Genomic DNA, 26,033 nt, shown 5'->3' with positions numbered 1-26,033 from the left:
CAAAACTGAAAACACGGCAACCCTGCTAATGTATTTGCTCCCTATCTTTGCATGGAGAGTTTGTCTTGGTGTAGAGGTGGACTCTCAGGGTAGGGTGGGATATCCCCTCCATTTTGGCCTCAACTTGAGAGCTTTTTTTGAGCTTGGGAGTTGATTTCAGAGAAATCCAGCGTCACCATCGTGTTTCTCGCGAACTTTTACATAAGAATCAACAGTCAAATCGCAAATTCCTCACACATGCAACATCTCCATTGATTATGCAATCGGTCGCTGGCTTTTTTCGAAGAAAAAAAAATCTGAAGTTTCATTTGAAGTATTTAATATTCTAATAACTTAGGTGGCCTTCATTTCACTGACTCTTTTGAGGTGAACTCGTCTTTTTTATCACTAGAACGTCGCAACTAATACGGATTCTACTTCAAGATGGAATCAAAAGTCTTTGATAGCTTTTACGGAGGCGATATGAATAGTATGTCCGAATGAATTTAATTGCGAGAGTTGATGCACCGATTTTTAAAGCTTGCTTTTTGAATTCAATTCATTAGGTTCCTGTATGCATTCTTAACTACTTCTTCAAATAATTGTTTACTTGATTCAGAGCGTTAAGGAATGAATTTGCGTATTTCAAATTACCTGCAGAGTTTGCAGACTCATTTTAAATAATCAATTCAGAGATTAAGTCAACTTGAAGTGATTCAAAATTTTACTTGCTCGAGGCGAGCCACCAGTGGCGTGGCGCGCTTTGCGATTTATCGATTGCTCTGCTATTTAAACCTATGGAGAAGGATCAATAAACATGGTGTTCGCAACGAACACCTTAATGATCGATTCTTCACCATAGCTTCAAATGGAGCATAATCGAAATTCGATCGAAATCGAAATCACAGCTCGCCACTGGGAGCCACCTCTTTTAAAATTAGATTTATTTACAATCTTGAATGAATTGTGTTTTTTACATGCGCGTATATATCGACGGTGAAAATAGCAGACCATGTATCCTGTTTGTGGCGTTTGAAAATATCCTCTCCCATTTCATTTTTTTGAATGATAACAAATCCAGGGCTGGATTAAGGGGTGGCTACATGGGCCGCGGTCCATTGCGGCAAATCTAAGGGGCGGCAAAAATTTGCAATTTTTTTGAGTGTAGGTATAAAAAAAATCGGATTTAGACAATACAATTACAAACGAGAAAAGGCGACAAAATCTCTCATTTACTGAGAGTATAGTAATTTCTAATTTTGTCGTCTCTTAGTGATACAAGAGACAGTACCTTCAATTAGTCGAGTTATGAGAGAAACCAACACGCAATCTAGCCTTGAACGCGCGACTTAGAGAGAAATGATAACGAGGACTTGAGATGAAAAGGAGAAGCCCTCAGCGCGGCGATCGGCATGCAACACATATTAGCGCCTACAAGACTGCACGAATACCTCTCGCATTGCATCAAACTCAGTGCGGTCATTGCGGTCAGCGTGAAACGCATAGCGCCTGCAAGCCTGCGTGAATACTTCACGCATTGCGTCCAACACAGTGCGTTCTGCAGCGGTCGGCGTGAAACGCATAGCGCCTACAAGACTGTCTGAATACTTCACGCTTTGCGCCAAACATGGAAGGCCTTGTCCACACGGAGATAGGTTTACGAAACTTAACTTTCGCGCACTTAACTTCCGTGAACTTTTGCTAGTAGTGTTGACAGGGCTCTCCAAAAAAATGTGTTCAACACGAGTAAATGCGTCTTATGCACCCACACCCCTCCCCCGCTGGCACGTTCACTTGATGATTTTTATCGAGTTTTATTACGAATGAGAAAGGGGCGGGAAAATACAGGCGGCCATCGGCGGCAAGTAGGTGAATCCGGTCCTGAACAAATCAGTATCATTCCTTGGAGTTTTTAGTGTTTTCTTCAAACAGAGCGAAACAAATCAAAGAAGTTTTGAAGAATTGACTCTGGGCACATTAGTATTTAAGGAATAAAATATGGCAGGAAATCTGCAACGTCGCAAATCGAGATGCGTGGTCTAACTTTCGCGTGGGATGGTAATAGATACACGGGAAAAGATTTAGAGTGTCCTGAATTGGTCCGAAACACGTGATCAAGAGTTTTCCGGTGGTGACAAATTGCGTATATTGCGGTGTATTTTAGACATTTTGTAAGTTGTTTCTTTAACGTTATTTTCAGTCGCTGCTTACTACAAAAAATCTACTCAGTTGGTTGAATCGCATGTTCGACAGTCTCATTCTTCCCAGAGAGATTTGAATGATTGTATGTAGTCTCTTCGTCAGTCCTTTTCGTCTATTTGCGACCCTCATAGCTCCATACAGGTTAACCTCAAGCGATTCATCAAAAATCACCACACAAATGAATACACTTGCCATTTATAGTTCAGATATCTCAATAAAGTTACCATAACCTGGAGTAATTTGCAAGAAACGCGGGTCCGGTGCTCTGCCATGCATAGGAAAAACGCTGTATGAGCTTTCAGAGGTTGCCAAATTTCCTCCGATGAAATGTATGTTCATGGGGAGAGTTACACGCATTTTCCCTTGAAATTTTCAGATGATTTAGATCTGGTTGCGAATTTAAGTCTCTGAGTAACTCGAGGAAAAATCTTCACAGTTCTCCCTGAAAATTCATAAATTATCAAGGAAATTTGGCAACGGCAGAAGGTTCATACGGTGTTCTTCCTCAGCTCAGCAGCACTCTGCCGTGCTTAGGAAAAACGCCGTATGAACATTCGAGAGTTGCCAAATTTCTCCGGATAAAACATGCATTTTTGAGGACATTCATGCATTGTTTTCCTTGACATTTTCGGATATTTTAGATTACATTGCGTACAAAATTGTCTGAAACTTTTGCAAAGAAACATTCTTAACTTTCTCAGTGAATTCGGTTTTTATCGAAGGAAACTTGGCAACGTCTGAAGGCTCATACGGTGTTCTTCCTCAGCTCAAGTACTGGTACCCGCACTGCCGCAAACGGGCTGTCCGCCCGTCTTGACCGCTCGAAATCATGTGTATTTAAATGACCAGTACTGTGCTGCCGTGGTAAGGAAGAACGCCGTATGAACATTCGAGAGTTGCCAAATTTTCCCCGAATAAAATGTGTATTTTTGAGTTTTGTTATGCATATTTTTCCTCGAAATCAGACACTTTAGATCAAACTACAAACAAAATTATCTGAGAAATCGGCGGAAAAATACCCAAAAATTATCCTGAAAATTAGTGATTTGCCAGAGGAAATTTGGCAATGCCGGAAGGCTCATACGGCGTTCTTCCTTAGCACGGCAGTGTGATTACCAGACTGGAAGCGCATGTAGGATTGCAGGCTAGAATAACTGAGAGCGTGAATCGATGGGCCTCTAGACAAGGTATGAATTGAAGCACGACGCTACGCGTTTTCTCATCAGAATTTCACAAGGAAAACGGTTCATACAACGGGAAGTCTTAAAATCAACCACAAGCAAGACATTATTGTATACGTTTTTCTATTAACATTGGTTATATGACAAAAATAAAAATGACGTCATTTGTATAATCGAACTTCCATTTGGATTGCATTTTGCAAAAAGGAACCACTAGCATTGCAATGTTGCTAAGATTGTGCAACTTCTTTTGTCTTGGAAAAAAACCTGATTATCCAATGACAGTTTCTATTTTACTCGCTGAAAACTGTGAATCTAAGACAAAAATTACCATGTGAATTTCATATTTTTTCATGATTTCAGTTATATTACTGCAAAGGATAAATTTTCACAATCTTAGCATCATTGCAATGCTTCTGGTTCCTTTTTGCAAAATGCAATCCATTTTATCTGTGATTAAAAGACTCGTTAAAATGTGTGTGGTTCAGGAGTTGATTTCAAAACTTCCCTTAGTGTGGATTGTTTTCTAATAAGATTTTGAGGAGAAAACATGTGATGCTTCTTTCTAGTTCAGATCTTGTCTGGTCGCCCATTCGCCTTTCATCCCCATGATTCATGTCTCGATTATGCAAATCTAGGATTTTTAAACTTTTTTTATCAAATTTTGGCGTTATAACTTTTTTTTTTTTAAAAAAAAAAAACTTTTAACATAATTCAATTTAAGCATAGTGAAGCAAAAGGAGCAAAATCAATTTTGCCAATGAGCCCCGCAACGCTACTGTTCTTTGGAGGTCCAGGGCTCATCAGCAAAACAGACTTTGCTCTTTTTGCTTCAAGATACCTCAACTTTGTGTTGAGGTTGGCAGCAACTTGTAACTTTCAAAGATTGGCAAAAGCCCCCCTCCTACCCAATGGCACCGCTCCTTTCGGATCCTAAAGGATTCAGAAGAAAGTGCTTAGGTAGGATACTCTTCTCTCAAACCCTCGAGGTAGATGAGACGAAGGTATTCCTTTCAAGTCAAGCACGTAAGAGGGACAAAACGCTCATTTAGTCTTGCAGGGGAATTTGTTTTGGGGAAAAAAAGGATCACATTTAGCTGGAAGGAACCAAGTCACATCAGCTATTGCTAAATTTAATTGGACACTTAACTGTTATACATGAACAGATGAACACGACACAGTGAATTTTTTTTTTGCAAACAGTGCCTTTTCTGCATAGCATGCAGCAAAGTTCTTGAAAGTTTCAAAAGAATCCGCAGGAACGTTCGCTTATGTAAAATCGAATTGCTTTGTTAAAGTTGGCAATGGCTTATGTGTCTTGGTCCCTTCCTGCTAAACGCGATTGAAATGGAACACTGGTTTAACTCTCCGCCTAGACTGATACGAAACCAATGCGATTGAGCGTTTTGTACCTATGTTTGCTCCTAAATGGAGAGAGTACTGGAGAGTACAGATATGTCGGTCATTTTTGTGGTCATGGAGCTTTTAGGGTCCGCAGGGCGCGAACCTAGGAATTCAAATCATCCAGAACGATTTATTATTATAATTGCTACGACTCGTCGTTTGTAAACTGTGTTTTTTACTTACTTTTTACGTGCATTTTCTCATTGTTGCGGAAGAACGTTTGGGCATCGCCATAGGCGTACCCAGGTCATTTTGCTAGGGAGGGCCTGGCCCACCTTCTACAGGGGGGTCTGGGGGGTGAATCGCAGTTGCGCTAGTGGTTTCCGTCGGATCCACACCCTCGGAGACTTGAACGATCGGGTAGAAAATGGAATACCCCTCAGTGCAAAATAGGGTCCCGGGAGCCTCCTCCAGAATTTTTTTAAAATTTCAACCCTGTTTGGACGCATTTTGAGGCTTCTGTGATGCAAATTTTCCATTCATTTCTGCCGAAGAATTACGTTTATTATTCACTTTCGGCAAAGAATACTCTCAAATTGTTGCATTGAATAGATTCGAGAATTTTTTGAAATTCTAACTGTATTTGGCCCCATTTGAGGCCTCCATGATAAAAATTTTAGAAAATACTGAGTGAATGAACACGGTGTTTTCAAATTAGGGCCGCTTGTAAGATCTCTTGTCAATCTCTGGTCACCAAATCAGTGGTCAGACTCTGACCAGCAGTCAATCTGCTAATCAGCCTAACTACTGGTTTACAAGAGAGAACGAAGACTGACCGGGACTTGACCTGAAGAAATCCGGGAGTCATACACACCTATACCTCTGGTCAACTCAAACCACCAGTTTCGTCAAGCACCTGACCAGAGGTCTTACAATCGGCCCTTATTATACAGGTACACTTAAACCTTTGGGCCCTAAGAGCTCCATATTTCGACATCTTTGTACTCTCCACGTACATTTTTTCTACATTTTAGCTTCTCGACCAGGGGAAGAGCAGACCTTGGCTTCACTTACCTTCCTCTACAGGAACCCCAGTGGTGCCTCCAAGACGTTGCCGGGATCCGACGCGGATTCGGCAACAGGGCCGGGTGGTTGTTGCGGTAGGCGCGGTCACGGGGCGACCCCTGGGGGGGCGGGGGGCGGCGGGGGGCCCGGCGGTGGCGGTGCCGCGGCGGACAGCGGTCGGCTCGCGGCTCGCCGCTCAAGCATGTGCAGTCGTAGTGTCGTCGTGACGGTGGCGCCCGGACGCGCTCTTCTCCTGCTCCACCTGCTCCTCGGCGTCGGCCCGGGGATCTCCGACTCTCACGCAAGCAAATTCGACGCCGACTACCCCCTCCTCGCCGCCAGATGCAAGTCCAGCTGTTTGCTCCGGCTCGCCAGGCCCCCCGCCCCGCCGCCGCAATGCCGCAGCGCCCACGCAACAGGTACGCCCCCCCTGTTCTCCCCATGCTTGCTCTTAATCTTAATCGGGGTGTCCACTCTACGGGAAAGGCACGGGTTCACTGGGAAAAAACCACATTGGATCTAGAGTCCAGACTCTTGAAAATATTGACAAGAAAAAGGACTCTTGATTCAATCAAATTTAAGCTCAAATGGACCGCGTTAAGCAGAAAGGAGCCAAGCCACATCAGACATTGCCAAATTTAATCTGGGCAATTTAATTTATTACATGAAAGCAGTGAAGCGGATTTGTTTGAAAATTTCAGTGAATTTTCTGCATGTTACAAGGCAGATCCCCTAAAATTTTCAAAAAAATTCGCACAAACGTTCTTTTGTAGAAAATTAAAGACCTCTGTTAAATATGGCAACAGCCGATGTGGCTTGGTTCCTTTCTGTTAAACGCGATCCAAATCAAAAGGAAATCCGCTCAAATTAAGAGGCTTGGTTCTTGATTTAAGCTTAAATCTGATCGAATCAAGAGTATTTTTTCTTGTCGATGTTTTTAAGAGTCTGGACTCTAGATCCAATGTATTTTTTCCCCCAGTGTTTTAAAAGAATCAGTGAGAACGAAAACACACCAACTCTAAAAGATGAAAAGAATGAGGCGCACACAAAACTGCACAGTATGTGAAGAAGTAAGTCCAAGAAGAACATTTTTGGTGCCGAAAGACAAGTACTTAAGGACACTTTAAAGGTCCAGTTGGAACAGATTCGCTATTTCCCTCACTTCAATGCCTTTTATGAAAATTGGCTGTCCTTAGTGAAAATTGAGGATTTTAGAGTTACCGAGTTGGTGTGTTTTCGTTCTCACTGATTCAAACGGATTACCTTTTGCAATAAGAAACCACTATCTCTGGCTCTCATACACGGAGAAAAAAACTTCGTGCGTGGGATCTGAAGTTGAGGTCATAGGGATCTCTGAAGTTTTCGGATCACGTATCTAAAAACTTGAGGTCGAGCTGCCAAATTTCGGGTCAGACATCTGAAGTACTTCGATACATACCGAAAGGTTCGGGTCACACATCTGAAGTACTCCGGTGCATACCGAAGTGCTTCGATGTCTGACCCGAACCTCGGCAGCTCGACCTTAAGTTTTCGGATGCGGGATCAGAAAACTTCAGAGATCCACATGACCTCAACTTCGGGTCCCATGCACGAAGTTTTTTTCTCCGAGTAAAAGCTTATATCTGTATAGGGAAACCAATGGCATGTATGTTCTTTCTAAAATAAGCCATAGTATGGCAGTGGCTCCTCATTGCAAAATGTAATCCAAATGGTCTGCGAGCTGATATGAAATTAATAAACAAAGCGATAGACATGGAAGGCACAGGGAGTAAGGAGCGATCCTACGGGTTGAAGTGAGTGGTTCCTTTAGACTAAGGGAGAAAATGATGGACTAACTATAGGGTTATTTCTCGTTGGTTGCTGTTAGTTAGTCTATTACTTACTTCCTCTGCCCATTGCAACCACCCTTTTCCACCAATAGGATTGCTTTATTTTCAGTATATCATCTTTGCGGTGATATCAACTGGTGTTCATAACAGCTCAACATTGTTTACCTTAATTGAAATCGGTGAACTATTGTCTTTGTTTTCTTCGCAAAATAGTGTGGATCCATCGCTATTTCACCACATTATTACGTACAGTTTGGGCCACGTTTCTTAGTGTTTTTTTCTTGTACCTATATAGGGAGACTACGGACAATACGAACATGTCGGTGACTTATTACTTTTTTTTTACTATTCATATGACCCGTCGTTTTTAAAGCGCGTATTTGACTCATAGACCGTGGCCAGCAAGGGGTAACCCTCCCCCCCCCCCCCCCCGGTGGGAATTTCGAAGGTGGTGATTTTCTTGAAGCTCTCAACTAGTAGAATAAGATTTTCCTTGTCTACGCGAATTTTATCGTGGTGGGGGGGAGTAGGCCCCCCCTAAACCCCCCAAAATTGCTCAGAATTCCGACTTTTCCGCGAATTTTCCCACTTTTACCCGAAAAGGCTTGATTTTAGGGCAAAACTCCACATAACCATTCTGAAAGCTCGTAAAATTCTGGTCTAGAAAAGTTTTAAGTGACTTTGACCAGGACCCGCGGTCCCCCAAAATGGGGGGGCTTAAAATGTCAAAATATCTCAAATTTCCGCGAAAATGACCGTTTCGCCGCGATTTCTCGCCAATAACGCGAAGAAGGTTGGTATTATCGTAAAATTGTTTACCCCTATAATAACAGAGCATTAATTTTTCATTCTAGGGCGGCCTAACCCCTCGTGGGGGGGAGGGGGCCCCCCCAGCAGTACCCACCCTATAAAAACCGTCAAGATTGGCCGCTTCCTTGAAGTAGCGTTATGCGCAAAAATGGGCGGCAAAATGAAAACAAGTAGCGTTTGTTCTGAGAGAACATCAATGTGGATTCTTGTGGGGGGTGACAGGGGGGAGGGAGGTACATCCTCCTCCCTCCCCCTCCCCCTCCCCCCAAAAAATAATCACGAAAAACGTTAATTAAACGCGAAAATTCCACTTTATAAGACGACTTTCAGGGCTTGTCATTGACACGCTTACACTAACATAATTTAACGAGGGGGGGGAGGGGAGAGGGTTTACCCTCCCCCTCCTCTTCCACCCCCCTCCCCCTCCCCCCAAATAAATAATCACGAAAAAATTTAAATAAACGCGAAAATTCCATACTCTAAAAGGCGACTTTCAGGGCGTGTCATTGTCACGCTCACACTAATATAATTTAATGAGGGGAGGGGGGGGGTGTTAGACATCTTAGCCTCCCCAGCCAACATTAAAAAGGGTGGGGAGGGTAATTTATAAACGTTACTTACTTAATAATAGGAGGGACGGGGAAACCTAGCTGCAGTAGGAGAATTTTAAGATTTGAAGGGATACGTAATTAAATCAGGGAACGTAGAGATACTATTTTATTTTTTGGAAATGACTGAAACTGAGGGGAGTTTATTCATAATTGACGGAAATGTACATACTTAAGCTTATGTCAACATTTTTGAAACGTTTGGAGAATAGGCTCAAAGTGTATTGGATCGTTTGCCAAAGTATTCAATCATTCATTTGGTCACAGACAGATACTGCAGTGAACTCTGATTGACGAATAGTTATCAAGATAGTTCGACTCGGAAAAAAGCAAAATTATTTGAATGTTTGCTTCTTATTGGTTTGATTTTTATTGAGTTTGCAAGATGAAGTCAACTTTCACACCGTCAGCGGAGGTAAACTGGCTAGACCCATCTCCATGCCTTAATATACTTTTTCCAGTGAGTATATTGGGTGTATTTCTTTCGGTTCCATTCAGTTAAGAATAGATCGATAAGTTGGTTCTTGTTTTTACACTTGCCTAAATTACTTTTCAAACTACGGGGTATTTTGGTTGGGGGTCCATTCGTGAAAAAGTATCCCTTAATCCCCCCCATAATCGCTGAATGTTTTTGATAAATTTATCACTGCAGTTTCTGTCTGTGACCAAATGAATGATTGAATACTTTGGCAAACGATCCAATACACTTTGAGCCTATTCTCCAAACGTTTCAAAAATGTTGACATAAGCTTAAGTATGTACATTTCCGTCAATTATGAATAAACTCCCCTCAGTTTCAGTCATTTCCAAAAAATAAAATAGTATCTCTACGTTCCCTGATTTAATTACGTATCCCTTCAAATCTTAAAATTCTCCTACTGCAGCTAGGTTTCCCCGTCCCTCCTATTATTAAGTAAGTAACGTTTATAAATTACCCCTCCCCCACCCTTTTTTAATGTTGGCTGGGGAGGCTAAGATGTCTAACACCCCCCCCCTCCCCTCATTAAATTATATTAGTGTGAGCGTGACAATGACACGCCCTGAAAGTCGCCTTTTAGAGTATGGAATTTTCGCGTTTATTTACATTTTTTCGTGATTATTTATTTGGGGGGAGGGGGAGGGGGTGGAAGAGGAGGGGGGAGGGTAAACCCTCTCCCCTCCCCCCCCTCGTTAAATTATGTTAGTGTAAGCGTGTCAATGACAAGCCCTGAAAGTCGTCTTATAAAGTGGAATTTTCGCGTTTAATTAACGTTTTTCGTGATTATTTTTTGGGGGGAGGGGGAGGGGGAGGGAGGAGGATGTACCTCCCTCCCCCCTGTCACCCCCCACAAGAATCCACATTGATGTTCTCTCAGAACAAACGCTACTTGTTTTCATTTTGCCGCCCATTTTTGCGCATAACGCTACTTCAAGGAAGCGGCCAATCTTGACGGTTTTTATAGGGTGGGTACTGCTGGGGGGCCCCCTCCCCCCCACGAGGGGTTAGGCCGCCCTTAGAATGAAAAATTAATGCTCTGTTATTATAGGGGTAAACAATTTTACGATAATACCAACCTTCTTCGCGTTATTGGCGAGAAATCGCGGCGAAACGGTCATTTTCGCGGAAATTTGAGATATTTTGACATTTTAAGCCCCCCCATTTTGGGGGACCGCGGGTCCTGGTCAAAGTCACTTAAACTTTTCTAGACCAGAATTTTACGAGCTTTCAGAATGGTTATGTGGAGTTTTGCCCTAAAATCAAGCCTTTTCGGGTAAAAAGTGGGAAAATTCGCGGAAAAGTCGGAATTCTGAGCAATTTTGGGGGGTTTAGGGGGGGCCTACTCCCCCCCACCACGATAAAATTCGCGTAGACAAGAAAAATCTTATTCTACTAGTCGAGAGCTTCAAGAAAATCACCACCTTCGAAATTCCCACGGGGGGGGGGGGGGGAGGGTTACCCCTTGCTGGCCCACGGTCTATCAGTTTTAGTGTAAATTTACTCATTTTGGTAGGAGACTGCTCATTCGTGAACATACTCTTGGTCATCTTGGTTTGATATTGGAATCTGAAGGTTGGAAGTGGTTAATTTTGTGTTGGAGGGTTGGGTGCCCTTTTGGATCCTAAAAGCTCCATATTTCAACATGTTCGTACTCTCCCTACATCGGTGCTCTAGTATCAGTTACATGACAACGCCTGGATGCAATTATTTTTGCTTGAAGGATGACCGGGTTGCATACCGAAATATTCAAGGCGCTCTGACTTTGTCATGCGGGCCACTCTCACATTATATTTGCCCTTCAATTGAAGTTAAGCTTGTGTCATCTCGACTCTCTCTCTCCCCCCTTTCTCTCCCTCTCTTTTGCAAACCTACGTAAAAAATATCCAAACAGGCTCTCCCAAAACAAACATTTTGACAGTTTTTCAAGAATTTTCATTTTAAAATCTTAGATGATTTAAAAGTTTGTTTCAATAGTCGCTGCAGAGTAAGTGTGTTGCATAATTCTTTAGTGCTTGCGAGGTTATAGATAAAGATCAACTAACTTTTAGTGTAAGCAGCCCATGTGCTGTTGGTTTCTTAACTAGTTTGATATTTTTACTTTTTTCCGTAAAGCTGTCCATTAGACCGATGAAGGTGTGAAAACGGAGCTGTCATGTTCGGCAGAGGGATTAACTCGAGGTTTTTTACTATCACGTACTCTTGAGGTGTAGTTTCTTGATGTAAAAACTCTGCCGTTCTGAGTATAAACGAAGTAAGAGCATTCGGAGTTTGCCAAACTTCGTCATATAGTATTTTACTCTTGAAGAAAGTCGTGAATATTTCTCATTACAATCTTTGAAGTTTTTTCCCCGCAACGTGATCCCGCACTCCTAAAAATTAAAATGATATATATTTGTTCGAAAAGATGCATTTGGTCGAAAGTGATCTGACAACCTAATATTCATACGTTGTTTTTCCTAGAGCGGGAAGGCTCCACCAAGCCAGAAAGGATCAGATTACCTGCCACATATTCACGCCCCCCTCATTTTCTCTTCATTACATCTCGTAGAGCATCATAAAGGAGGAAAAAGCGAGGGCAATTTAAAGTGCACTGTCACCTACATATTATCCAGCTACGCGTGTTGTCAGTTTTAATTTTTTGTGCGAAAAATGCAGAAGTTTGAGGCTCCAAATAGGACGAATAAAAAACGCGTAAAGCAGGTGTAGATAGAAATATAAATGAGTCACACGGGAGATATGAAAACTGATTGCACTTCCTCTCCAGCAAAGTTGTACCAAAATCTTGTCAATTACATCGAAGTCCTCTCTTCAACGCACTATTTTTGCGTGGTTCGTTTTCCGCGGGCAGTACTTTTTAGCCGCCGGAAATCACATCTACTTAGAGTGAGATAAGATGGGAAAATAGTACTGGCTCCACGTTATTTTGGGGGAGAAACAAGGCCTAAAAGTTCAAAAATGTCAACTTCAGTCGAAAAATTTTGAGCTTTAATGGATATTAGCACAAGACTGAGATTAGAGCTTGAAATTTTTGGACTCTAATTGGAATTTGTGAACTTTTTGGCCTTGTCGGCCATTCCTGAGGACGTTCTCAAGTCATTTTTCCTGAAAAAAGGTTTCCTCCTACAAGTTTTTCTATTATTTCTTTCCTACTTTCCTCTTGCCTCATTACAGGTCGTCCTACAAGTATAATGTCCTTATAATTTATTTTCAAAGGAAATTTGTCCTATTTTCGATTAAAACATAAGTAAATTAAAAAACATAAATTAGAATATTAGGGGTGTTTCCTAGAAATCAATTCAAGTTGCGAGGTTATGTCAAGAAATGTTCCCTCTAAACTTCACTGATGTTAAAGTATCAACTTCAATTAGGACAAATACCCCTCGAAAAAAAGCCAGTAGGATATATTACTCGCAGGACTCACTGTAATGGGATAAAAAACGAGTAGGGAAAGACTATCAAGAAAAATTGCGATGGGACGGAAAAATTTAGACTAAATGACTTAGCATCGGCCTTGTCTCCACCGCAAAAGAGTGTGTACCCAGCACTATTTTACTGTCTTGTTACATAAAATTTGGGCCACTTTTCTTAGTGTTTTTTTCTTGCTCAGAATGAGACATATACATCAGTTGCACTTTTTTGCAACGAGGCTGCAATCACGCCGTCGTATGTGTTCGTTTGCACGGATAGCATGTTCGAAATATGATACGGGGAAAACGGTCGTGTGGTGATCTCATGGGGGGAAAATGCCTTCGAACCAAAAATTAAAGTCTGAAGTGCATAGGTGAGTGCAACGAGGATATGACGTTGCATAACGAGGCATGAGAGGCGGTGAGGGGTCGGCACTGCACCGTGGGAAACATAGTTGAAACCGAAACGTTGGGTTGTTGTTGGGATCGACAGACGATTGTAGTATTCTTGTAAAGCTCTCTTCAGCTAAGAACTGTGAGTTGCTTGCAAAGATACCTTCACCTAAAAGTTGACAAAAATACCTTTTATAAGGTTCATTAATTTAGAAACATGCTACGAATGTCCACTCTGTTTCATAATCTTATGGGATCTTTTTATTGGCGCTAAAATAACTTTTGGTCGTTCTTGTAACACTGGCTATTTTAAAAAAAAAAGGCAAAAAGAATAAATTAAAAAACTTGCACATTTTATAGGGAAAATTTTAAAAACAATTATTAAATTATTCTATACTTAGCAGACTTTTTTGTTATTTTTAACGTAAATATGTAGCCATCTTGCACATGTTAAAGCTTTTTGTCACTTTATTTTAGTAAGTGCGAACAGAAATTTCTCAGATTCTTTTTTAGTTTTTTTGTGTTGCACATTTTGCCTTCTTTTTTTGTTCCAGTATCATTATGAATGATTTGACGTTAACAACATTTTGATGCATTTTTTTTGCATAACTTTTTTTAACTTAGATTTCCTATAAATTTAAAACTAAAAAAAGAACAAAGAGGGTTTCCTACACCGAGGGAAAATAAAACTCTAAAAATGAGTCAAGTGATTCTAAGATACTGTCTTGACTACTCGCGCAGTTAACTTTAAATCATGGGAATGCAAACATAAGTATACAAGGATAGTCAAAGCATCATCCACGGATCTTCAAACAACGTTTTTATTAGCCCAAGCCAAGCTGTATCGCAGCATTTTATTGTTCTCTGTGTAACTCGTAAATTTTAAACAAATTTTTTACGGTTTTCTTAAAATCCAAAAACGGTCGATATGTCAATAGTTAAGCATTTCTGAAAAGTTCGCACAGATCTTAGTTGAGATAGATCATCATCTTTTGAGAGAAAAAAGGATTCGAGTTTTTGATCTTACAATATGCGATAAAAACGTGGATCGCATTAAGCAAAAAGGAGCCAGCGCGATTACAGTATTTTCAAAACTGTGCAGATTCTTCTATTCTTTTGAAAATAACCAAGTATACGTGCAGTATTACAGTTTACAAAATTATTTTCCTTTAAAACTGACAATTTTTTGGTGGGAAGCAAAAACAAGATAGGAGGAAAAAGGAGGACATCGTAACTAAAAAACATTGACAAAATAGGTATTGCTTACCGCCACAAAAAAGGGCGACCGCGGAAAGAATGAGCAACGCGGGTTTTAGTATTGCAACATTATTAACACGGTCTATGGAAAGCAGCCGGAAAGAGCGTACACTACTAGCGTGGTGAGCGCTCAAAAAATTCGATGTTCTGAGAAATTTTTTAGGCAATGGACCACTAGACAAGGTACAAATTTAAGCAATCTGATACATGTTCCTTAACCAGAATTTCACGTAGAACACAATTCGCGCAACGAAAATTACTGAAACCAACTCCTAACGGAGATATCAACATTTTTATTTCACATTGGTTACGAGGAATTTGAACTGCCCGCTCACAAAAAACTCAAAGCTCTCCGTGAGTCAAATCGCGCACTACAACGGTTTCAGCAAGCTTCTCAATCGAACTATGTTCATTTCCCACCATGTGTTTTTCAAACTATAAGTACTTTGCCATAGCTGAGCCAAAGTGTCAAGATTGAGGTTGCCAGATTTTTATATTGCAGAGACTGTCATGATAACGTTTAGCGCGCGATGTGAATCACGTAGAGCATTGAGTTTTCATGAGCGGGTGGTTTCAATTTATTCACGCACCGAGAATCATTAAATATCTTCAAAAGGAGTTGATTTCGGTAATTTTCGTTGTGCGCATCGTGTTTTACGTGTAATTTTGGTGAAGAAACATGATCAGAATGCTGAAATTCGTACCTTGTCTAGTGGTCCATTATAAAGAGGCAAACTTTTTACCACACTGGAATCGCTCTGGTTCCTTTTACTAAGCGCGATCCACGTGCTAATTGGCATGAGCTTAATCTCAAAAGTTCATCAACTCATGGATACGAGTTGCTTGGAACAAAAAGAGACCTCTTTTGAACAGGCTCGACCCGGCAACCTAGAGGAGCAATGCAGTGGCGTGCGTGAATTGCGATATATCGATTGTTATGCCATTTAAACCTATGAAAAAAGATCGATTATCAGGGTGTTCGCAGCGAACACCTTAGTAATCGATTCTTAGCCATAGTTTCAAATGGCGAGATATCGATAATCAATTATTCACGCCACGCCACTGTTGCAATGCAAATATACCCTGCAGTCAGGCCGCCACACCGTGTGGTTCATAATTTGAACCTCAAATGAATCGGTTTCTGTTAGACGGCGGAAGACCAAAAATTTATGAGCCCTGGCGTCCTGCGTGATTAACGAGAGCCAAGGTCATGAGTTTCTGGACTAATGCTGGTCTAACAGGAACCGATTCAAATAGACGTGGCTCACCGCGCCCGCCCTTTCCCCCTGTCCCTCCTTACATCTTGGGGTTTTAGGTATCGATTTATTCGCTACTGGAACAGGATAGTCGTTGCCAGTAAAAACTCTTGTTCTCGCTCTCTTCGGAGCTGTACAATTGGACCGCGTGAAGCAGAAAGGAACTAAACCACATCAGCCATTCCCAAATGTAAACGAGCAATTTATTTTTTTGCATGAAAACGGTTGCCAATAAGTTAAGAAAAAATGCCTCCAAACTGTCGAGGCATTCTGTAATACTACCTCATAATGTAAAATAATTGTTTATATTTCTCGTTGAGAAGGTAACAAAAATTCAAGAAATAAGTAAAAAAAAATAAAAAAGAATGGTTGAGCGGATTCTTTTTGCAAATTTGAGTGAATTTTCTGAATGGTACGAAGTAAATTCCTTGATATTGTTCTCTTGTAAAAAATTGAATTCTCCAGTTAAATTTGGCAACAGCTGATGTGGCTTGGTTTCTTTTTGCTAAACGCGGTCCAATTACTTCACCACAAGTAGTCAGCAACAACGTGATTCCATTTGAACTATAATGATTTTGAGGGATGCGAAAAAAAAGAGTGCTTTTTACTTGCCATCATTAAAACGTGTTTTATCATTCTATGCGTCGTAGTGAGCAGATAACTGATTGCCAATGTTGTAAATGTGCACCTCAGATTGCAAAGTTTTAACTAGATACATTATATTTTAGAGATCATTCAATGCTATCTCACCTTCCGTGTGAAAGTTATTTTTGGAAGTCAACGCTTGGATTCGCCTTATGATGACAGACGACTGGAGTTTCAAGCAATTTGTGTTGTAAACAAGAGATTTGCTTCAAGACCCACCCGTTTCGACAATCACCAGTCACTGCTCAACTTGTTGCTATTCAATCGTTCCCGGGTGAAAAATAGTTCTAGTCTCCGGAATGTCCTTGACGTCCTTGACGATTTCCTCTGAAATTTTTGCAGTGGTGAATGCATAGGTGAAGTGCGCTTCAGCTAGAATTGTATTTACAATTGTGTGGTTTTTCTACGAGGATTAAAAATAAACAAGTGGCACGGAATATTACAAAAGAATATGAACTATGCAAAACAATAATCCGGGTATCGGAACTTGGCTGTTTTGAAAACGCCTTCAAATGCGGCGTGATACCTCACGCATTCCGGAGAGTTCAAATAGTTGTATCATTGCGCCTTAGAAATGCGACGAAAGATTTAAATGGAGATAGCCTCCATGCACGCTGGGCGTGTCGATTTCCTTTGACATTTTTGCAGTGGTGAATGCATAGCTGAAGTGCGCTCTAGCTAGAACTGTATTTACAAATGGGTGGTTTCTCTACGAGGATTAAAAATAAACGAGTGGTTAGAAATGGAAACAATATAATATGAACTATGCAAAACGATAATCCGGGTATCGGAACTTGGCTGATTTGAAAACGCCTTCAAATGCGTCGTGATACCTCACGCATTCCGGAGAGTTCAAATAGTTGTATCATTGCGCCTTAGAAATGCGACGGAAGATTTAAATGGAAATAGCCTCCATGCACGCTGGGCATGTCGATTTCCTCTCAAATTTTTGCAGTAGGTGAATGCATAGCTGAAGTGCGCTCCAGCTGGAATTGTGTTTAGCAAATGGGTGGTTTTGATAGGAGGATTATAATTAAACAAGTGGTTAGAAATGGAAACAAAATAATATGAACTATGCAAAACGATTATTCCGATAATGGAACTTGGCTGTTTTGAAAACGCCTTCAAATGCGGCATGATACCTTACGCATTCCGGAGAGTTCAAATAGTTGTACCATTGCGCCGTATGAATGTGACGGAAGATTTTAACGGAAATAGCCTTCATGCAGGCTCGCCAGAGCGCGTCTCGGGCTCTGGTACCAGTTTTAAGGTCCGGGCCCCAAACATGGAGGGGGGTTGGTCCGAGGGGCATCCCCCGAGAAATTTTAGACTTTATCCGACCAATCGGACGCATTTTGAAGCTTCCATAAATAATTTTTCCATCAATTTCTGCGGAATAATTTTTTTTTTTTTTTTTTTTCCTACTTTCAGCACAAAGTACTTGCAAATTGTTGCATTCAAAACATCTGGAACTTTTTTTATTTTTTTTTTGGGGGGGGGGGCATACGATACAATTTTCAGTTCTAAGAGGGCCAGGCCCCCTGGACTCCCCCTTCGTTTGTCTATGGCAAGGGAGTTGAGCCATGAGCCATTGAAGTCGAGGATGCCCAGACTGGAGACTCTTAGCATCTGACGACGGAAGAAAATGAAACGCAGTTACTAAAAATATCCATCTGTACTGAAAATCTTGAAAATAGATAAAAATTTTCCAGGAAGTATACTTCTTTGAAAATTTAAGAAGAATTCTACAGTGCCCTAGCGTGTTTCTGCAAATCTATTCACCTTTTGCGAAATTTTTAGGGTAAATTTTTCACTTTTTCTTACGAAACAAGGGTTGCGTGTGAATTCGTAGTGGTGTTTCACGGGTAACACGGGCTCCCTCCGGGGCCCGGGCCCCGGTACCAGGGACCCAGTATCCCTCCCTTGTGGCGGGCCTGAATAGAATGCCCACAAAGCATGGGAACTACTACCTGACGATGTAGGTAACGTTGTGTGTTGTCACATAATTGTATCACAAATCGAGAACGCCTTCAGTTCGCTATACTTCTTCACGCGATACTTCACCGCTCACACCAGAGCTTAAATATTTGTATCATAAATTGCCGTGTAGAATCCTCCATTTTTTGAACGTTCATGAAGTATTTTGTCTCTCATTTAGTCGGGAAAACCATTTGGAAACTTTTAGTAATATACACTCGAGGTGATACAGAATTCCACTCGAATTTTTCGATAAAGATTATAAAACTAAGAGAGCATCCCAAGTCAGTCTCATGGCCGATAAGGTCTCTCTTTACAATTCTACCCACCCAGCATTAATTTTATTGCAACAATCCCATTTCAACATTACAACGCGTTCAACCGCAAGAAGGGATCAAAACTTTAACGTTACTCGAACAGCTTGTTTTCAAATAGACCGACGGAACACATTTTTTGAGCCTTGGTTCCCCTCATCAATCACATTTCAGCAGATCATGAGTTTTAGCGCTCGGACTCTTTCACAAATACACGACACAATCGCTGATTGTATCACTGAACACAACAAAGATAGCCATCGTCCGCCCTAAATGGACTGCGTCAAGCAGAAAGAAACCTAGTCACACCAGCTATCGCCAAACTTAAATGGGCAATTCAATTTTTTACAAGAAGACGGTTGTGCGAATTTTTGTGCAAATTCCAGTGAATATTCTGCATAGCGCGAAGCACATCCCTTCAAATTATCAAAGGAATCCGCCCCGAAGTTTTCTTGTAAGAAATTGAATCGCCCAGTTAAATTTGGCAATGACTGATGTCGCTTGGTTCCTTTCTGCCGAACGTGGTCCAAATATGTGTGAGTCGCTTGTTCAAATCGGTTAACCAGCCATAAACTTTTGCGGTGAACTGACCATTCCAACTAATGATTCGCGATCAGGCATGACGTTCGGTCGAGCGGTGAGCGGTCCTCGCGGAGGGAACGAGATGCACTAAATCCGGTCATAATTTACGGTTTTATTCGAGGGTGAAAAAGGTGCCGATGGCATCTCACCTGGCCGTGCAATCTTCTCAGCCATAAAACGGAGCCTTTTGATTAGCCTGTGCCGACGTATGCATTCCCTTCTGAGAAGTCCACTCTGATGAGCGGTCGGAGGGTGAGTGGACGCCGACTTATGAATGGGGACCCTCCGCTTAATTTGCGGGGTTTTGCGTCACAGTTTTGCGTGTTTTCCTTGCATTGCGGTTGTGGATTAACTTTAACGATCCAATAAAATGAAATGCCGCGGACCTCTGGTGGCGTCCATGGCGCTCTCCGTTCCAACACCTACTTTTTTATGACGCAGTGCCTGGCTGTGGATGGAGTGACGTTGAATCTTGCAGATTTTGAAGGAAATATTCGATTATTAACCCCAGTCTGACAGATTCGAACCTTTTAACACGAATTTTCGTCTTTCAAATCGGAGATCAAAGGAAAGAAGAAGAGAAGGGGGATAAAGAAGAGGAAAAAAGAGGAAAAGGAGGCCAGTTTTAGTTTGAAAAGTGAAAATTCTCTTTCTTTTTTCTTTCTTTTTTCTTCCTTTTCCACATCTTCATCGCATTTTCCTTCTTTTTCCTCTTTTCGTCCTTTGACTACTTTATTATTTTTTTATTTTTTTCTTCTTTTCCTTCTTCTCACCTTCCTTTTTTTCCTCTCCATACCATTATTTTCCCTCTTCTTTACCATCTCCTCCTTCCCTTGCTCTGTTTCTCTTCTTACTTTTCTTCTTATTTTTTCACTCTCTTTGTCTTTTCCTCTTTATCCTCCTTTTCTTTTTTTTCTCCTCCTCTTTTGTCCTTTCTTTCCTTCTTATGCTTCCTCCTGATGTTTTCCTCCCTAATTCCTTTGCCAGTTTCCTCATCTTGTTCATATTCTAACTCTCGATCTTCTGCCTCCCCTTCTTATTTTTCTTCTTCTCATTTTTCTCCTCCCTCTCCTTATTCCTACACTTCTCTGTCTCCCGATTTCTGAAGCGTCTTCACTTTATACATCTTAAGAGCAGTAAAGAAACAATTTAGAGTTCCTAGCTCCTCGCAACTTGGTAAGGTAACCCAATCACGTTACTCTTCCAGATGTAAAGGACATATCTCACATTAGGGGAGCATACCTGATCTGTAGGGAATATAACTCACTTTCTGGAGGTGGAGAAGAGCCATTTTCGAAATAGAGACATGCACACCACCAATTTTTCTACGAAACATCTCTCCCCGATATGTTAAAAAATTCTCGAGGTAAATGAACTCATTGTTGTGCTTAAATAGTTTTGCACTGCATTCCAAAAAAGATAGGGAGCATAGCCGGTTAGGCGTCATAGACCGTCAGAGATTCCTAGAAAGCGACGAGGTCGTAACAGTACGGCATGCATACAAAAATTTTAATAACTTCTCGTTGTAATTCCGTTTTTTCCCCGTTTGGAGCCAAAAAAATAATGATTGTCTCTCATGCAAACGGCCATAAAATATCACGAGCGCATCAAAAAGTGTAAATCTGCTCATAAATTCACCATCTGCGTCAGAAATTTGCAGATTTCGAGTTGCATGCAGAAGGAGGTCCTCACGGCATTATATTATGGGCAGTGGCGTGGCGTGAATTGCGATACATCGATTGTTATGCCATTTAAATCTACGGAAAAGGATCGATAAATAGGGTGTTCGCAGTGAACACCTCAATAATCGATTCATTACCATAGGTTTGAATGGCATACTAATCGATGTATCGCAATTCACGCCACGCCACTGATTATGGGGCTCATGGGAGTCACCCTCAGAGGCGTGTCGTGTTTTGCGATATACCGACCGGTCTAGCATTTTAATCTGTGGAAAAGGATCGATAAACAGGGTGTTCGCAACGAACACATTTATAACCGATTCTTTACCACCAGTTCAAGAGGAGAAATATCGATAATCGATCATTCACGCCTCATTAGTGGTCACGCTGGTTCCACAAATGCACTCTAAGCTAAAAATGGGCGCTGTTTTGTGACGCAGTTCCTCATGTGCAAAAAAGAACAAACGTACATCTTTTTACTTTCTCGCCACCCTAGGGTAAAGGAAGTATTGTCATGCTGCAAGGGAGGGGGGCTGAAATTCCATAATTTCTAGACGTTTTAAGGTCCCAGGAGTCAAAATAACCATACTTGAAATAATGTGTGTCCCTCCGTCAGGCGTCCCTTAAATCTGTGTACAGCGATATCTCAGAATCTATCAGTTCGATTTCATTAAAAATTTGCAGAGAAGACCATATCTATGGTCTCCTTATGCACGTCAAAGGATTTCGGGGTACGCTAAGATTTGGGGGGGGGGCTAGGGGTCAAGGTCCATTTTTAGCAAAATCACACGGAAAGCTCATTTTGAAGGACTGTAAATTTTGAAAAATGCCTTTAATTCTATAGAAGTGGGCATCAAGCACATCACCTAGGTCATTAATTTAAGTTCCTTAAATATCTTTGGACTGAACTCAAAAGTCAAGGTATACGAGGCACAATAGTAGTTTTTAACTTGACTTGCAATGCAGGGAATGAAGGGTATTGGATGTATTGCATTTGTTATGTTGTTTGTACAATTATTTAATTGAGGAATTGCGACTTACCGTCCCTCCAGTGACAGGAGGGCATATCTTGATTTCCGTATGAGCTCCAAAAAGCATGGATTCAAATGTAAAACAGGGCTCACGTGGAAATTGAGATACGTCTTTATGAGACGATACGACGTCGTCCGTACTATGCTATTCACAGCTCGGAAAAGCGGACAGCCAGAACCAGTTAAATGGAGATGTTACATATGTGAGGAATTTGCGATTTGGCTATTGATTCTCATGTAAAAGTTTGCGAGGAACACGATGGTGCCACTGGTTTTCTCTGAAATCAACTCCCAAGCTCAAAAAAAGCTCTCAAGGTGAGGCCAAAATGGAGGAGATATCCCACGCTATCCTGAGAGTCCACCTCTGCATCAAGACAAACTCTCCATGCAAAGATAGGGAGCAAATATACAATAGCAGGGATGCCGGGTTTTCAGTTTTCGAGTCCTTAAATAAAGTGGCAGCCCTGTCAATAATGTGTTTGCTCCCTATCTTTGCATGGAGAGTTTGTCTTGATGTAGAGGTGGACTCTCAGGGTGGGGTGGGAATGGTGGGATATCCCCTCCTTTCTGGCCTTACCTTGAGAGCTTTTTTTGAGCTTGGGAGTTGATTTGAGAGATAACCAGTGGCACCATCGTGTTTCTCGCGAACTTTTACATAAGAATTAATTGTCAAATCGCAAATTCTTCACACATGCAACATCTCGATTACCGGAACTACCCACCTATACATGCTCTCGACTTTCGAAATTTCAGTGATTAAGTTCAAGTTAAAACAAAAACGGTTTTGCAGGTTTTCTCGTGAGTTCCAGTTTCGTGAAAATGTATATCACTGATTCGAACTCTGATCCAATTTTGACCCAGAGTAAGACACACTGCAATTCAAATATAATTATTCTCTTCATAGATGCATGTGTCTCTTATTTTTCTGATGCCATTAATGTCCATTTCGTATTGAGTGTTCTTTTATTCTACTTAAATGCGAAAGTTCATGATTTTTCATTAATTCTTGTGCTTTATTTTTTTTCCAGAAATTATTGAGACTACCTGAGTTTAAACACGTGAGTTCACATTCCGCTCATTTTATCTAATCGTAACATAATAAAAATCGAATAATATATCCGAAGTTCCATGCATCATTTGTTATCTTATAAACTTTTACAATTACTTGACCACCTTTAGCAAAATGGAACCAAATATTTTGCGAAGTCTCCAAAACTCGTGCATGCAAGTTTCTACAATGGGCAAAAACTCCTGATAGTTTAACCAGCCTCTATATTTATACACACGATTAGACAAAAAAATAAAATAAAATGAAAAATTGAGAATTCCAAAAAAGGGACTGCAATTTTATAGTCGAACTTTCATTTGGACGTATATCTATAAAGTGGGCGTGATTCCCTCTGGGGAAATGGAAAAGTGGAATTTTCCATTCTACCAAACGGAACTAAGCGCCAACTGTATGTGGCACTCATGAGTCATGGGCATGTGACAAGAGTGTTGTGGACAGGGCTCATGAGTTAAAACGCATATCGACGGTGAAAGTCGGCAGTCATATAACTCGCTTGCGGTGTCTAAAAATCTCCGCCTCTACGTCATTCTTTTAAAGGAGAACAAATTGACATTATTTTTTGAAGTTTTTGCAGAATTTTCTTCGCATTGAGAAGAAAAATCATGACAGTTTTAAAGAATTGCCGTTGAGTAGTTTTCCATTTAAAAAATAAAGTATGACAGGAAGTCTGCGACGTCGCAAACCGAGTCATGTGATTGCCGACTTACACCGTCGATATGGGCGACTGCGACGGCGGCTGCATCGTCGCCGCTGACGTCATTGGCGCTTTATAATTCCCACTCACTCATACGACCCTCGACCAACGAGCACACCCCGTTTCTGGTTCCGTTTAGGAGAAATACGTCCATTTCGTTCCATTATGGTTTAAATTTTTGCATATTTTGGTTATTTCTCCCCGATGGCAACAAAGTTGTGCCATATCATCAACACTGCAATACTACCGTGCTAATGAAGAACACCATATGAACCTTTAAGCGTTGCTAAATTTCCTTGGGTAAATCATGAATTCTCGGGAAAATTTGACAATAGTTTCCTTCCAATGTTTCTGATAATTTTGTTCGCAATTTTACCTAAAGCTCATGAAAATATCTTGGAAGAATATTCATAACTTTCCTCAAATATAAACATTTTTTCAAAGGAAATTTCGGCTCTCTCGAATGTTCATACGGCGTTTTTCCTCAGTACTGCGGAATATGCTTGGCTTTTCTCCCCGAATCTCGGTTCAATTCCTCGATGTTTATTCCAAGAATGTTCGTTGAATTTTCTTTCTTATTACATCGGGTTGGATCATGCCCAATTTTCTGTTTATGTTTTATTTACCTCCATTTCTATCGATTTTACGGGCACACTCGGCCTGTTTTTCTGTTGTTCATGGAAAAATACGCACAACTTATCTACTCGTTAAAAAATCTTATAATATTAACATGTTACAAACGTTTCGTCAAGCGGCCTTCAGATCAGTGGCGTGGCGTGAATTGCGATTTATCGATTGTTATGCCATTTAAACCAATGGTAAAGAATTGATTATTAAGGTGTTCGCTGCAAGCATACTTTTTATCGATCCTTTTTCATAGGTTTAAATGGCATAATAATCGATACATCGCAAAACAAGCCACGCCACTGCTTCAGATGGTATCGAGCAACTCGTCATTTTATCAATCAAGGCCTCGCACGGTAGTAAAAATAATTATATCGACCGTACCAAATCTTCCTCTCTTTTAGCGTTGAAATCAGTCAAGTAAGACGTAGGTTTTATTGACAGATGCCAAAAATTTGCCCAGTTTTCTCTTGAAACTGTGCCATGATGAATTACTGTCTGGCACATGAATAGTCGTTTCTCGCACGAAGGGACGCAACTCCATTCTAAGGTTGCAAAATTGACAAAAAAATGAATTTTTAACGAGCATAAGCTTGCATATAATTTTCGTCGAATATTTGTCGGATTATCGCGTGGGATCTGAAGAACAATTTGTGAAGTTTTCTCGCAGAAATTTTCAAATTCTCCTGGTTGAAATGCAATTTGCGCGAAAATATCAGGCAACATTGAAATTTAGTTACGTTCTTTCGCGAGAGGAAGAACGAAATCTGACTTTATATGCACTGTAATGAAAAAAAGAAGAAAAAAAACGGAGCGATAACAGCTTCCAATTACTTTCGTTTTTTGCTCGTAAAATTACAAATTCAGGGTATTGTTGCGATTTGCGGCAGCCTCCGTCGGTTGAATTTGTGCTGATCTCACCGTTTTTGGTGTTTGTTTGTCGTTTTTTTTTCCTTCCTCTCTTCACCTGTTGCATTATAATGCAATTTCTGCTACTAAGAATACCTCATTCATTAAGACGCAAGTCAACAAGTGGTGGTGGTGGCAAGTGGTTTCCTGCCTGTCTGGTGAAATATAACTCAGTCTGGTGTAGAAGGAGGGGTAATGTGAGATAAAACATTTCTTGAATGAGAAGCTCATACGTCTTGTACTGAGGAAGAGTTAAAGTGACACTTAAGGAAATCTAAGGACTCATAAGGCCTTGTCTCCACGAGCCGTTTCACGAGATTTGTCCCAGGGAAAAATCCCACTTACGAAGTTGGGAAAAATATTGAGTTAATCAATATTTTTCCCAGTACCAAGTATGGTACTTATACCCCTAGGACCCACTAAGAGAAGAAGAAGAAGTGAAAACGAATTGTGCGATATTTTATTCATTACTAAATTGTTCATGTTTGTTTAGTTAAAATAATGTGTCTAATTGTCAATTGAGTGCAATTATTATTTTAATCCCGGTTAAATACTCGACTTTAACTAATTTATCTTCCCGCGCAAACTAGTCGCAGGACTGTATTAGCCCCGTCCAGTGGAGACGGTAACTGGGAAAAATCCCAGAAGTTTCATTCCTGCGATTCGAACTTGGGACAAATCCCATGAAAACGTCCCG

General features: G+C 40.9%; 1 protein-coding gene across 1 annotated transcript in view; it reads left to right on the top strand.

Annotated features, from left to right (window-relative positions):
* Positions 1 to 5,962: 5,962 nt before the first annotated feature.
* Kal1 (anosmin-1 Kallmann syndrome 1) overlaps positions 5,963 to 26,033 on the top strand; it is a 53,459-nt gene continuing 33,388 nt past the window's right edge. The window contains exons 1-2 of the mRNA XM_072304924.1: positions 5,963 to 6,190; positions 23,069 to 23,098. The gene's annotated coding sequence lies outside the window, so the exon portion shown is untranslated. The remainder of the gene's footprint in view (positions 6,191 to 23,068; positions 23,099 to 26,033) is intronic.

This window comes from Bemisia tabaci, chromosome 10, assembly GCF_918797505.1.
Source record: "Bemisia tabaci chromosome 10, PGI_BMITA_v3".
NCBI lineage: Eukaryota > Metazoa > Arthropoda > Insecta > Hemiptera > Aleyrodidae > Bemisia > Bemisia tabaci.
The sequence above is the reverse complement of the archived record's forward strand: the minus strand, read 5'-3'. Positions and strand labels throughout refer to the sequence as shown.